The sequence below is a fragment of the Alligator sinensis genome, unplaced genomic scaffold (assembly GCF_000455745.1).
Source record: "Alligator sinensis unplaced genomic scaffold, ASM45574v1 scaffold305_1, whole genome shotgun sequence".
In the NCBI taxonomy this organism is placed as follows: domain Eukaryota; kingdom Metazoa; phylum Chordata; order Crocodylia; family Alligatoridae; genus Alligator; species Alligator sinensis.
This window is the reverse complement of record NW_005842131.1, coordinates 593,890-609,122: the sequence shown is the minus strand read 5'-3', so window position 1 is coordinate 609,122 and position 15,233 is coordinate 593,890. Positions and strand designations below refer to the sequence as shown.

Genomic DNA, 15,233 nt, shown 5'->3' with positions numbered 1-15,233 from the left:
TTCAGCTATGTACATATTGTTGTCAGGAACACATTTAAGAGAGATCTTTTAAAAATGTGTCTATATTTCAGGTCTGGGAGTACAGGAAACAAAAGCACAAGAAAAGTGAATACTGATTCACATATTATATTAATAAGGTGTTTGGTAAAGGGTGTGTCTGATATCAATTAATTTAGGTATCAAAATTCTAAAACTATTCTAACAACATTGTGTGAGGAATAAATCTTTGGTACAAGCCAGAGAAATAATAAGAAAACTTTTTTTCTACCTTTTTCACTCTGTTAAATATGTAAGTTGTGACATGCATCATGTGCTCATGGCTGGTTGAATGGCTTTATATACAACTTAGCAAATGGTGCACAGGACTCTATAACAATGGTGGCCAAATCATGGCTCATGAACTGCATGTGGCTCACCAGCACAGTTCTTGCGGCTCTCTGGGGCTTCTCCACCGAAACCCCGCCCATTTTTCCCCTGGGCTGCCTCCTCAGGGAGAAGTGGGCAGGGCTTCAGTGGAGGACTAACATCACATGCCAGGTCGCCCAGCACCACCGCCTACCCATCCCACCTCTCCGGCTTTAGTGGAGGATCAGATGTGGCTCCCAGGGTAAGTAACTCTGGCCGCCCTGCTCTATAATAGCAACAATCCATTATAAAACACCATATTCTGTATCTAAAGTTCATCAGATTTTCTAGGTCCAAAAGTTAATAACAGACTCAGCTACATTGGAATAAATCTGAAATAACTCAATTTTCTTAAGTGATGTTAGCTTGGATTTTCTATTATCTGTTTACAATTAAAATCCAGTCAACTACTTTCTCATTCAGGACACTAGGTTCATTTTTTGTAATACTAGTCTTGGTAATGATGTCTATATGAGGTACAAAAAATATGGAATCCAGGATCCTAAAATGACCAGATACATTCAAAGTTAAAGGTATCATTCTAATCAGTTTACATTAAATCCAGTTCAAAATAATCAATAATATTTAGACCTCTCTGTATACCTATTATACTTACATACTGATTTTTTAAATTTTTCCATGAATACAGATAACATAATCTAATAATGGTTTAAAGCTGATACAGAATACATCCTTATAGTTCAAACAATTTGCTCATTCAGTTGTCTGGTCCTGCCATTTAAGTAACCAAAACAAAATATATATATTTTGAAAGAATTCTTCTAGCATTAGTAGGATTATAAAAGCTTTAAAAATATTACTTGTAAAGCTGGGGTGAGGGGAGAGGGGGAAGCAGAGGGAGAAACATTGGAAAAGTCTGCATTGCATAAGGACTGCATAAATACCACCCCAACGATATGATCCTCACTCGGCTAATGAAGTCAATAATATAACTAAGTTATTTCACTGCCCACTCTATTGGGTCCATCTTTAACTATTAGCTCTCTTGACAGGGCCAGATTAACCCTTTAGTGGGCCCTAGGCAAACACTCATGGGGACCCTAATTTTTTCACTCAAAAATTATAATAATTAAAACAACTGGGCCCCTTCTTGACTTAGAGCCCTAGGCATGTGCCTAGTTTGCCTATGCATTAATCTGGTCCTGTCTGTTGATATTTATTTAGTTAATGTGAACTGTACTTGTAATTACTTTCATATTAACTACGAGCTGATGGAAGTCCATGATCTATACAAATTAAGAAACATTAGCTTTGGAGGGAGGAAAAAACTGTTCAATGTATCAGTGCAAAAATACTAGAGCCAGAGTTTTTAGTGGCTCAAAATAACTCTATGATAACTTTCCACAAGTATATGTTAATGATGCAACAGTCCTCCTTTATAATATCTCTCTTTGTGGAACATGTAACAAGCTGAAGGGTCTATTTCATTTGATTTATTAATCTCTTAGAGCTACTATTAATGCTGAAATAAAATAATTGTGGTTATTATTACTGTATGTCAATCTGCTACAACATTATACCTGAAGCTTCTTGAGCCATTGTCATAAAACTTCCATTATGTTAGAACTCTATTAGCTACGATTCAGTGAAGAAAAAGCAACTCAATTTTTAGGAAACAACATAAATTATTTTAAAATATATTGAAAACCTGACACCACCTTGAAGTCTAGTGTTATATTCCTCTCATTTTTCATTGTTAATTATAGGAAATAAGCTCCAACCAAGCAGTTCTCTTGGTTTTATTTATGCTTACATTTACATTGCTATTGTTTGTGCTCGTGTCTTCTCCTGGGAACACAGATTTATAGACTCTAAGGCCGGAAGGGACCAGTATGATCATCTAATCTGATCCCCAGAATACACAGGCCATTGAATTTTTCCCAGGAGAAGGATTAAAATGTGTCTATTACAAAAGATAGCTAATCTCAGTTTAAAGATTTCAAGCAATGATGAGTCCATCACCTCCTCTATTGAGCTGTTCCAAAGTTTAATTATGGTTACTGCTAGGAAACTGCATCTTATTCCAAGGTTGAATTTCCCTAACTTCAGCTGCCACTCAGTCGATCTTATTATGCCTTTACAAGGCTGAAACACTACTGTAGTTCTTCCATATGCAAGAATAAATACAGCAATCAACTCCATCCTCCACCTTCTCTGATAACCTATATAGATTGAGCTTCTTAACACCTCTCATTGTAAGACTTGTTTTCTAATCCCTGGATCATTTTGTGGACATTAATTGAACTGCTTCCATTATGTCCAAACTCTTTTTGAAGAGTTGACACTAGGGTTAGACTCAGTAGTCTACAAACAGTCTTACAACTGCACATTGAAGTATGACCCACTTGGTATGCCTACTGTCAGAAAAAACAGTAACAATTTTTGGATAAATGGGAATAAGCCAGAACATACCATGCAAAATTTGCTCTTTCCAGTACAAGGAGAAAGAAGAGGGATGGGAATATTCTAACTTTGGCAAGATTGCAACATCATGGATTTGGAAGGATCTCTTCATCAGAACCTGAATGGGACATGAATTGCTTATTATGAACGCAAACATATAGAGAGTAAAATATTATATTATATTATTATTATTATTATTATACACACACACTGGCTCTCATGTTATATATTTCATCAAAAGATCTCAAAGTGTTCTACCAAGTGAGAATCACTATCTCCGTTTTACAGATGAGATGGCTGAAGCACAAAGGAGTTCAAGGCTGCCTGCCAGGCCTTGTTCATAGCTGGGATAGAACTCATGTCACCAGAGTTCCAACCCAGTGCACTATCTACAAAGTTTTACTGCCTTCCACAGAATGAAATGCAGATTGCATTACAGATGTGCTCACCATTTTCTAAACTGTGTTGACTGATAAGCATCACACAATTTGAAACAAATTTCAATTCAAATGAAGGATTAACAAATAATCAAGGGGGTTGCCCACTTTTTCATGGACCAGTAGCTCATGTGCTTGGACAGGGCTGCAGGATTAGTCAGGATACTGATACATAGTCATGGTGACGTGTTGTTGGCAAGTTGGGCATTTTTACACATGCTCCAGGGGTTTGTGGGGGGTGTTTTAATTATAGATTTCATAGACATTAGGCTGGACGGGACTTCAGAAGATCATCGAGTCCAGCCCCCTGCCCAAAGGGCAGGAAGTCAGCTGAGGTCATAGGATCCCAGCAAGATAAGCATCCAATTTACTCTTGAAGGTGTTGAATGTAGGTGCTTGAACCACCTCCGATGGCAGGCTATTCCAGACCTTGGGGGCTCGGACAGTAAAGAAATTCTTCCTTATGTCCAGTATGAAATGGTCTTGCAGTAGTTTATAACCGTTTGACCTCATCATCCCTTGGGGCACTCTGGTGAATAAACATTCACCCAGGTACTGGTGGTCACCCCCGATAAACTTATAGGTGGCCCTTTTTTAGAGCGTTTAATATATATATGCAGCATTTCTTTCAGGAAAAATAGTCCTTAGGAACTCAATAAGCTTTCTTTAGGAATGCAGATAGGCATTGCAAATATCAATTCCTTCAAGGGAAATTCAGTTGGGTCTTTGCAACACAACAGAGGCTATCAGGCACAATGGGTGCCTGTATACGAGTCGGGAGGCTGCTCTGACGTGCTGTAATTATGCACTCATGCATGTGCGTGTGTTAATTAATACAGTTTAAATTGCCTAATTCATACTGCCCTACTCTGCATTAACTTTTAGCGTCATTCAATGAGGATTAGTTCATTCAGACTGGAGAAAATTTTAATTTGGACCACAGACGTCCACGTGTATATAGTGATAGCTGTAGTCTGAATTAAACCTAGAAAAACATAACATCTATAAACAGCCATTGTGTACACAGCATACAAGACAAAGACCCTTTTTAGATCAAGTGCCTTGTTTACCCAAGACGCAAAGCTGGACAAAAGGATAATAAGCTATTATGTGCCATTTCTTCTGAAAAAAGGGTTAATAGTGCTAATTTCTTCTGAAATTCATGTTTATTGGAAATACCAAAGTATATTAAATTACAAATATCTTTGAAAAGCCACCATTGTGTGTGGTATCAAAGTTCTGCTTTGATATAGCCATTGGGTTTAACTAGACTGAAATGCATTCAAGACACAATGGTGAATACTTATATTTCAGAATTTTTAAATACTTTACTTAAATTGCATCAGAATCTTTAAAATGTGAAAGCTTGTTTAGATTTCAATCAATAGTTTCTATATAAGAAATATCCAAATAAATACTTGAATATATTTGTTAGATGATCTTAACAATACTGATTAGAAATTATACTAGTCTTCAAGATAAAATTAGGTTGCTCTCTAGTACGTATTGGCCTTTTTAGCTTTAATAAATAATTAAACTAGTGTAATAAAAAAGGCTGAAGATTAAAAATGCATACTGTCATTTTTCACATAATCCTGGGTGTCACAGTATTTCAGTAATTTACTAAGGTGAAACTCCATATTTTAAAACCATACTGCTGGAGTTGAATTAAAGGCTAAAATTTTCTCCATCATCATCATGCATAATAAGAGAGGATGTATTACATACATTCTGTGTAAAATTACTGCAAATGCTTCTAGAAGCACCATATTAAGAGAACAAAGGCTAGGAATGTCACCTGGTCTAGGAAGGATGTTGTTGTTAGATTGTGCTAGGTTGGGTGAGCTGTCAGAATAAGATAAATGGAGCTTAGTTGTACCATTAACCTGTGACATTTTTGACAGTGCAAGGCTATGTACTGTGCGGGAAGTAGAATATTTATTCTTTGACTTTGCTTCCCCTCAGTTTGTAATGGAACGAAGAAAAAAAAAATATATAGAATAGTCTAATAAAAAGACAAAAAAGTAAACCAATAAAATAACCTAAAAAAATGAAAAAGTGAAATCTAAATCCTATATATGATTATGCTCCATTATTAAGTATAAAAATGAACATGTAAAGTTGCATCAAAAGACAGCACACTGTTTTGTGTTATGAATCCAGATATTTTAAGAACAAAAAAATTCAACTTCCAGTACCGATGACTTGATTTATATTCCTGTCAACCTAACTTTAAATAACTAGAAAGAACAAATCATTATGGAATGACAATTGTTATAGTTATACTATTAGCAGTTCTGGAATTAAGTTTTAACACTACAAATATCAAATGTTAATGTTTAAAAAATAGTGGATATTTGTAAAAATGCCTATTTAGATTTTTTTCTAATACCCATTTAGTATATTTGATTTTCTGTTTCTTTTTTTCTAGTTAGTGTAGACTATTGTGGCTATACCAAAAAGTGGGAGATGTGTTCTTAGAAAAAGTTTAGAGCAATGTAGGAATAACTATCTAAAGTAAAAAATCTTTATAAACAAATTATTATTAACTAATGGAAATAGTCTCCTAATAAAGGTTGACTAGACTGTAGTAAGTAAGTTTTGGGTCACATTAAGGTGGACTCTTAGGAAGCATGTTGTGTAAAGATTTATCTATGAGCTCATATGGCCTCTTTTTGTTATTTTTTATTCATTTATTTGATTTATGAGCTGCTCTCTCCAAAAACAGGCTCAGGGTGGCTTACAATAAGAACAAGCTAAATCATAAAAACAGATCAAATATTAAAATAAAATAGTGAATGATATAACAATGGCCCAAATAAGACCCTAAAACTTAACCCTTCCTGCTAAAGCCTCCCAAATAGAAAGGGTGTTTATACACGTTACGACAGGGGCAAGGTTTCATGCCTGGTGCAAGCACCGGCCCGCCTCCTGTGTATGAGCCAGCCACCCACCTCACTCACCTGCCATGCCTTGATGTAATAGTATTAGGATGTTAATCAGGTGAGAGGCTGCCCATTTTGAACCCTGATATTTAGGGGGATATCCACAGTTCTGTTCCACCCCTACACTGTGGCACAAGCCTCACAGATGGCATCCACTAGTGATTTGCACTGGGTCTTTCATAAAACATACACACAAACAGACAGGCTCAGGTGGTTATAGCCCTGCATGGCCCTCTGCCCTGTGGTATTACACCCTGTGAGGCTCAGCTGGCCATAGCCTGCCTGGCCCTCTCTCAGGGTCCCTGCAGCCACAGGACTCATGAAGAGCCTGGGTGCTGCTCTAGGTCTCTGTGCCAGCCTGGGCCCTGCCTCAGGACACCCATGAGCCTGGGCTCCCCCCCACCAGTTGAATCCACCAGGGATGTAGGGCTGGGGTTATAAGCACCCCACACTCGCCTTTCAGTGGGAAGGTGATTGGCCTGGCATTTCTTGTGGACTCCCCCACCACAGGGAGCCCCACCAGACCCCCCCCCTTACCTGGCAGGGTGCAGTTTCATGTCTTACCCAGGACAAATGAGGCCTCCTCTGTCCCCATAGCCTTACTGTGTCCTCCGCAGTGTTCCTGGCAGAGCTCAGCAGAGAGATATTTCTCCTCTGCTGGCTGATCACAAACTGCCCTCAGCTGAGGGAGCTGGGCCTTAAAATGGCTGCCCTAATAAGGCACCTGCCCTCCCTGGCCCAGTCCTTAAAGTGTCAAGCACTACCAGTGCCTTGCCACAACATGCTCTGGGAGTGGGGAGAGGGTGAAGCACTTCAATTAAAGCGCCCGGAGCCTCTTGTGTATCATCCCCACACTGAAAAATGGTGGCAGGGGTGCTTTAACTAAAACTCATCAAACAAGCTTTAGTTAAAAAGTGCCCCACCACCATTTTTCAGAACAGGAATGCTGATACATGAGTTCTGGAGTCTTCTGGAGCATGGTACTTAGCAAGCTCCAGAAAACTCAGTCAAGTCTACTCCAACCTGCTGCAATTACAGCATGTTGGAGCAGCCTCACTGCATGTGTATAGGCTCCTATTATTGTCTTTAAATTTGCTCCTTCTCATCTGATGCCAGGGATTCATACCCATTCTCCAGCAGGACAGCCATAGATTCAGAAGATGAGTGCTGTCTGTTGCCAGAGGCGACAAGCTTTTACCTTCCAAATAATGCATGTCTTCAGTGTCTTCCAATACTTCTGGCTGTCCTGTGCTGAAGGTGTCTTTGTGCATCAAGTTGATGAAGGCCTCATGCTCATAGATGCTTATAAGCCTATCCACCTCCTCTTACAGTTCCCTTATTTGATTCCTGAGAGAATCCACAAGGAGGCACCTTGCACACCATGAGCAGTACTCCCAGTTTGCTGTCCCTGGCAGGGACATGCAGTCCCTCCAAAGCCAGGAACCTGGGTGAAAGCCTTGGTAGTCAGTAGCTGTGCCTGGACAGAGCCTCCACAGCTACTAGCAGAGGAAGAGCTGGCAGTGGCAGGGGCTTTGGCATTTTGACACTTTCCACCCATCTTGTTGATTATAGTGCTAGCTCCTTTTTCTCCTGCCGCTATGTTCTAGGGGGAAAAAATCCTCTTCCTCCTTCATCTGCTTCCATTCAACAAACTTACAGTGAAGGAAGGGCAAGAAGGAAAGTATCTGGGCAACTCCCTAGCAAACTCCGACTCAAACTTCACTGTTCAGTAGTCCTGCGCCACTTGCTGCTGTGTCGTTGAATTCTGACAAGCCTAACTTTTCTACTTGGGCAAAGCCAACCTTCTTAGTAACACTGCAGTCAACTCCAATCACCGACCACCACACACAGGGGTACAGTTTCCCCCATTGATCTAGAGATGAAGATTGCTGACCAAAGTCACAAGTTCAGTCTTCATATACTATACCTATGATGAAAGCCAGATTGACAGGGGTCAAGAAATCTGATAGCATCCAGCTGCATCAGAAGGTGTCAAGCAACCATACATTCAATGACCTTCCCCAAAAAGGGGAAATAGGGTAGTAGCTGGCTGAAGAGTCAGAGTCAAAAAGAGGATTTTTTGGAGTAGGGACTGGACAACTACAGATTTAAGAGTGCCTGACACCCTACCCTCCAGAAAAGAGGTATTTACTACTCTGCCAACAATGTCTCCAATCACCATTGGCTAATTTTTACAAGCCAAGATAGACAAGAGCCTAGTTCACAACCAGTCATACACATTCCCCTAAGCATATCCTCTGCAACTCAAACAGATCCACATAAACCAGACAAGACCTAGTTTCCCCAGCACAGAACTCAGACTCTGCAGCTAAACTGGCAGTCCCCAAAACAAGTCAAATATGAGCAATTTTGCCAGTGCCACAATCCATGCCTTGGCATGGGTTGAGAGCCACCTGCACTCTTAACTGCCTACTGTCCCACTTCAGTTCCTTCAGGTGCCCAGTATACCTGAGGGATCTGTGTTGCCTCAGCAGTGGCAGCAGATGCCTGGCTGTCACCATGTCTGTAGCCAAGATAGTATACTATTTCACAGTTGAACCAGGCCACTGACAAAGTAACCTTTAAGGTCACTGGAAATATTCCCTGGAGAGTTCAGATATCCCACCAATTATGTGACACTGCATGACAGATTAATCTTCAGCCTCTCTTAGGTTGCGTGAAGTGAGCTGACCAGCCACATAGACAGAGTCTAAATCTATCAGTACTTATTCTCAATGCCCCCTTTTTACCACTTTGGCAAAAAGATTTTTCTAATGTTTTCCGTGTCACATTTTTGTGTCTTTAACCCCAAATCTCCAGAGACCTCAAGATAAGGCTGACAGGCAAATCTCGTGCATCTACGGACTCAAGGTTTATACTTTCTCACACATCCTCAACACACTAGCATGCAGAACTAATCATCCAGGCTGCAGAGCACTTCTACTTCTGATTCAGCACATCACTCTGCAAGGTTTGATGAAGAAATATGATGCATCATGTAAAATGGACAAATAAAAGGAAGATAAACTTTTCTCCTATGTTGACATGCAGGACAGATCTAGGATTTTGAAAAGGGGGGGGGGTGCAGATGGTATGGTGCATCAATACTACACATGTTTTTCTCCAGGTACAGAAAAATAGAAATAATATACTTGGGGTCTGGCATTACATTATTCAGTTTAAATTCAAAGCAAAGCTAAATACAACTGTGAGAGGGAAGGCAAAAGCTCCCCCAACATGGCCCCGGATCCCTCCCGATGAGCCCTGATACTTACCACAGGGGTGGAGAAAAGCAGCAGGTGTGGGGAAACACCGATGCAGGCTCGGCAGATCCAGAGCTGTCTGAGCCTGCGAATTGGTGAGACCAAGGGGTGGGGCCTCGGAGGAGCGCGGGCTGCTCAAAGAGCAATTGGAATAGGAGTCACCTGGGTGGAGGGAGAGGCACGGCATGCTGGCTGGGAGACACAGGTGGCGGCGGCCACCTTTCAGCAGGGAAAGAAGCCCTAGTGTTAGCCGGGGAAGCCTGGCTGACGCAGCAAGGAATCCAGGCTCTAGGAGCCAAGGATTGCTGGAGAACTGCAGCAGAGAGAAGTGGTTCTCAATTACTGGTCTGAGTGGAGCCTCCACAGTGGCCGAGAACTCAGGTACTGCGGTGGGGAGGGGCAATGAGTGATGACTGAGCCCCGCGGGCAGCCCAGTGAAAAGGGAGGAGCTGGCAGCAGCTGCATCAGAGCCCTATGGGGAAGTGTTAAGTACCACCAGGTGGTGGGAAAAGGAATGATTAGCTCCTAGTCAAAGGGATCCGGGGAGCCAGCATCATAGGCACCCATTGGCAGACACCGAATACCTTTTTTTGTTGTTGAGAAGTATTCTAAGTTACCGTTACCCCAGGCCAGGGCAGGTTTAGTTTTCCCAAAAGGCGATCCAGAGGCCAGGGATCAAGCTGGGAAAGACTGATGGCCAGAAGGACCTGACTGAGGTAGAGGTGGGTAGCATGGATGAGAAGTGATCATTCCAAGGAAGACTGCAGGGAGCAGCATCTTCCCAAGCCATAGATGTGGGAAGGGCGAGGTAAAAGGGAGGTTTGGAGCCCCACGAGGAAAGACCAGGGTCAAGACCCCTTTTGGGATCACTGACAGGGACTGCCTCCCCATCAATCAACATCAAAGACATGGCAAGGGAGTAGGGGCAGTGCCCAAAACCATCTAGGTGGCCCCAGGGTGCAGTCTCACCCTGACGTCACTCGGGAACAAGGCACTGACCCAAAAAGGACCAAAGCTTTATAATACGTACCAGCAACAACAACTTTATTGGACTATGTGTTGATTTGTTTTAAAAAAGCAAAACAAACTGGGCAAAAATAGTCAAAACATTAGTCCTGTAGTCATACTAGTTAAATGTACATCTCTTATTCAAATATGTAATACAAAATCTAGCCTTCTTGAGCATCCAAAGATACTGCACTGTTATTTATTTCCAAACTCAAGTTAATGTTCACCTGAGTTAAAATGACTAACCTTGAGTTAAGGTTTTTAGCTAGATGGAAAATAAATAAATAAATAAATAAATAAATAAATAATCAACAAGGCTATGAAACAGAAGGAAGATGGGAGATATTACCCGGAATGTCTAACAGACTGAAAAATTGCAGAAGAAAGGCAACTTGATTAATGGAACATCAAGATTAACATTAAAGGAGAAAGGGTTGTTAACACCTGTGGAATGAAGAACAATTACCACAAATCAGGTAAATGATAAGAGATAAAGTCAACTGATCCCCCTCAGGACTACATAAATAAAAGTGCCACTGTCCCTCCCAAGCAGTTGGTTTTAAAGTTTGGGTGGAGCAGGAATCAAAGGGGGGCGGGGGGGAGGAAGGGTGCAACTGCACCACTGTACCTCCCCCTAGATCTGCCCCTGTTGATAGGCCTTTTTCATTTAGTAATGGTATGTTCAGCATCACATTATTCTGTGCTACACTTTCCTGAAGTTTAGAACCAGTTTGTCATATCAGCAGACATACTCATTTCTTCACAAATGTGTCCTTAAAAACTCAGTAATTAAGACAATTTTATCAGAAGTGGAGAATATCACAGGATGGGGTCCTTAAGGATGGCTGTGTTCTCCTAAGGCCCCTTCACCATGCCAATTTGGCCCGATGGGCACCCTCAGTTCTTGCCCGCCATGTCTTTGATGAAAAATATGAAAATAGGGAGGCTGCCTTTAAGTCCTCTTGGACACGGTTCGATGGACTTACTGAACCCCGTGGGTTCCCAGACCCCTTGTGGGTCCCATTTAACAATGGGTGTTTCGGGGACACCATAGCCTTATGGGCTATATGTGTGGCTCCAACCATCCCTTTACCATGCCCCAAGCCTCACATATGGTACTGGCATTGTCTCACCTCAGCTTCATTATAATTTGGCCCCTTGTCCTCACTGGGCTCTCCACAGCCCTGTCTTTGCACCTTCTCTGGCGCCAGGGTCTCCACGCCCCAGCATGCCGTGCCCTCCCTGGCACCAGGGTCTGTGCCCCCAATGAGGCCTCCTCCTTCCCCAAATAGCCTCACCCAAACCACCAGTCTTATAAAACTACAAACAAAACATAAGCCCCTGAGCTGTAACTTAACATAGGCTACCAAAGGTGTGCTCTGCCCCTTTACCATTACCCAGAGCAGAGGTTAATCAGGCCTCCTTCCCTTCTCATTCTAAGAGGGCTCCTTTCCCTTCTCATTCTAAGAGAGCTCCATCCCCCTTAGCCGCTGGCAGGGAACTGCCTCCCTTAGTTTCAGCCTGGGGTTTATATGGGCCCAAAGCCCTTTCCCTTCCTGCCAGCTGACCAGGTACAGGTGCTGACTAATTTCCTCCTTAGCCGGTTGCCATGGCAGCCTGCACCTGGGCTCTTGCCCGGCTTTTTGGGCTCTCCCCAGGCAGTTCCTGCTCTTCTAGGCGCAGGGCACCTTAGTGCCCTGCAATAGAGAACCATTTATTTGTCTGTGACAGACCCTGTATTTTCCTAGGGAAGACATGGTATGACCCTAGGGTTCCCTCTCAAATGAATTCTGATTAGATGGGACAAAAATCTACTCTGTGGGCATGTCTACACATGTTGCTATGGCAACATTCTTACTGAGTACTTGCATCCTTTTGGAAGTACTAAATCACAGCACGGTAATAGCCTGTACTGCAACGCATGCATGGTGCAGTTATTTTTAGCAGCTACTTTGCCACAGCAGTGTGCTATACCAGGGGAGTACGTCACTGTGGTGAAGTAGCTGCTGTTCACGTGTAAATGCCAGTGGATGCTACACTGCTGAAGTATATTGCTATGCTGATGTAGTGTCATGTAGATGCCTCTTGTGCTTTTTCATTGTTTCATCTCTAATCAAAATAGATGGACCTTTACTATGATCCCCAGGCTCATTAGGAAAGTAAGACATAACAAGCCTCAAGTTATCTTAATAGCTTCTTTTGACTCTGACTCCTCAGTACAGCATTACTAGTACTCAGAGGTGGTACAGCTCTAAGTTTAACCATAAATCAAGTCACTGATAACTCCAAACATTATAGAAGTCTAGTGACTATTACTACATCTGGACATTATTTCTGTATATTAGCTGGCTGAGCTTGAGAGATTGGCTGAGTTTGAGAGACTGTTTTATAGAGATACAGAATCTTCTGATTCAGAACCAGATACTTCAACAAGACTTATTAGTCAAAATAGGGCTTCTCACCATAATTCTCGCTGGGTAAATGCACCTTCCCCTGTTACTGTGGATTATCCCATTATCAGCAAATTAATAAACACATATGCTTTTTTCTGCCTGTACAGGATTTTTTTTCTATGCCTGAGACTTATATTCCCCTCCTATCACTGGAGTCTGTTTGAAACTGTGTTCTCACATTGTTTGTATTCTTTGTTTATTAGGACTATATTTTTGTGTTATAATCTCTGCTTCCTAAGTGGAAGCCAAATACAAATGACAGGACCACCCTACACAGCTTTCATAAAGAAAATTATTCAATGCATCCACTTATTTGTATTAATCTAAGATCTCATTTATCCCCTGTGGAGGTTAACGTGCACACTGTGAACACTGTAAGAAAGATCTTGTGTTACCTCAATAGGACAAAACTGTTCAACAAATCACCAAGTCTGTATCTTCTGGTAATAAAACCAAAGGAAAAGCTCTTTCAACAAAGAGTCTCAAAATATATTAAGGTTCTTACAAACTGAGTATAATGAATCCCCTGTCTTATATGAAGACACCTTCTACCAAGAACTGAGGGAGCCTCCTTGGTCTTTTACAGAGGCATCTCTAAACTTGAAAATTTAAGAGCTGCTACTTGGAGCTCCATATATAGCTGTGCAGGCAATAGAAACCAGTATCCTGTGGTGTCAGTCTCTAGATCTGTTGCACAGATTGGTAGGGCAGTCTTATAGTCATTGTTGACATATTATTTCTGGCATGTAGCACCAGAGAGAGAACCACCTGCCAGTCACCTAGAGTGATATCTGTATGGACTCAGAGAAGAAAAAAAACAACAACAAAACAGTCAGTTCCTTTACAATAACTGTAATTCTTCAACCATTTGGCCATATAGAACCCACAACCTATCCCACTTTCCACTAATGTAAGACCCTTTACAACTAGAAATTTTGAATTTTTGAAGGGACTGAATGTATGCCTTTAAGAGAAGGCAACTGGGTATGCTGTGTGAAAGCATAGTCCCAATAGATACTGCTAGTCAAAACGAATCTGGTTTCACACAGAATAGGATCTGTCTGGATATAACAAATCAGTTACTAAACAGTAACTGTTTTTTCATTACTTGCTAGAATTTAGTATAATTAGCAATATCATTACATCATTAATATTGTTTTATGGAAACAAGATTATTAATATCATTTTATGGAAACAAGATTACAGTATCAAAATTAAACAACATGTTATCAAAACAAGACCTTGGACATGTAGTATGTGCTCAATGTTGTCAAAATTAAATTGAATAGACTTACTACAAATCAATAGAGACAATATACTACTGCCAGGATGACTGTATAATGTATGTGGAGAAGCTATTATGATGTGAAAATGGAAAACTATGCAACATATTTGTGAATGAAAACATCAATTATATAGTCTTTAAAGATTTCCACTTGAAGTATACACTGCATGTAACTCCTCAAAAGTACTTTTAATGGCAGTTTACCATGGCATCATGGTTTTAGGTGAGCTAAGAAATATTCAGCAAAATACTATATAGCTTCTTACCTTCCAGCTTGTTGTTTGCCTATCTGGAATAGGCAGTTACTTATCTTACAGTAAATAACTTTGTTTGATATGTTGAACGGACTCCCCCAGGGAAGCACTTGCACAAGACTCTGGCCTTATCTCACCTGAGTACCCCTGAAGTCAGCCAAGATATGGCTTCTAGAGTGGTGGGGGGGGAACACTGACTCCTTCTAACTCTGAGACCCCAGCCTTTTGGTCTCTGATACAAACCTACGAAGAGGCAAATTCAGGAAGGACATGGCAGCATGTTCACACCCTTCCTTTGGCTGTATAGTGCATGTGTCTTAAGCTCTGAGCTCACCAGCGGTCAAACACATGCAGGGAGCCTACTCTTACATGCTGGAAATGCAGCGCATCGGAACAGACTCAGTTAATCAAGTCTGGGGAAGCATGGAAATTAACGTGCTCCAGCAGACTCTAGCATCATGTGTATCAGTGGCATCGCACTGAAAAATGGTGGTGGGGCACTTTGAACTAAAGTTCATCGAACGACCTTTAGTCCAAAGCACCCCACCACCATTTTTTCACCATAGGGATGCTGATATATGTGATGACTGGGCACTTTTAATTTGTGTGCCTCGCTAATTAAAGTGCCTCTCCACACCTTGTGGAGAACATGTAAAAATGCCGACAGGGTCTGATTGGAGCCCCAGTTTAGACATAGCTCTGGAGCCTAGGTGAGTGCTGTGGCTATTCACCCTTCACATCCCTCCCCTTCAGCAGCAG

General features: G+C 41.5%; 1 protein-coding gene across 1 annotated transcript in view; it reads right to left on the bottom strand.

The window, feature by feature from the left end:
• Positions 1 to 15,233, bottom strand: part of STPG2 (sperm tail PG-rich repeat containing 2) — a gene marked incomplete at its 5' end in the record, with an annotated part of 587,105 nt that overhangs the window by 112,005 nt on the left and 459,867 nt on the right. The window lies entirely within an intron of this gene.